This window comes from Sardina pilchardus, chromosome 2, assembly GCF_963854185.1.
Source record: "Sardina pilchardus chromosome 2, fSarPil1.1, whole genome shotgun sequence".
NCBI lineage: Eukaryota > Metazoa > Chordata > Actinopteri > Clupeiformes > Clupeidae > Sardina > Sardina pilchardus.
In genome coordinates, this window is record NC_084995.1 from 31,272,481 (window position 1) to 31,273,118 (window position 638).

Sequence of the window (638 nt, forward strand, 5' to 3'; positions counted from 1 at the left end):
TCAATAGAATCGGAAATGACCACCATACTACCACGCAATTTCCCCAGAACTGTTTATCCAGTACTGTGGCTTCTACAGTATCTTTCAATAAATATTTTTAATAGCCAGCAGTGTGCACATTATTTCCTACAGAGAATTGAGAGAACAGAATTAAGGTGGATTTTATTTCGACGTTCCAGGATTTTCCGCAAAGTAATACGCTTAATGCATACATCTATCTGCAGATAAGACACAGTGGAATCTGTGTAAATACCCTGAAGCCATGGCCCTGGAACAGGATATGAAGATATGAAAGATGAAAGAGGTCATCACATTCAAGGCCCTGGGAGGAATGCTGTCGCTTTAGATCAATACACTGTGCGCAGAGGCTGCTAAAACAGAGCATCTCACTGAGAGTGCAAACTAACCTATGAGACAGAGTCAGTGGCTATACAAGTAGCTACTGTAGCTGCTGGCCACAATACACTGGATATGCTCGTATCGTCAACTCCAAATTGCATTTCAGCATGAAGTACAGTACATGTTAATAATCAACCATGGCTGGTGTTGAACTTCTTTTATTATAATGAACTTCTCTCATCCAGTAGAATGGAACTTCAAAACCCCTTTTTTAATATTAGGATTAAGCTCCTCTCCCT

At 40.3% G+C, this 638-nt stretch overlaps 1 protein-coding gene across 3 annotated transcripts in view; it reads left to right on the forward strand.

Annotated features, from left to right (window-relative positions):
• Positions 1-55, forward strand: part of LOC134070427 (KN motif and ankyrin repeat domain-containing protein 4-like) — an 11,558-nt gene extending 11,503 nt beyond the window's left edge. For all 3 annotated transcript variants that reach the window (XM_062526789.1, XM_062526804.1, XM_062526796.1), the window contains exon 10: positions 1-55. This exon is cut by the window's left edge and continues 1,206 nt beyond it. The gene's annotated coding sequence lies outside the window, so the exon portion shown is untranslated.
• Positions 56-638: the final 583 nt, after the last annotated feature.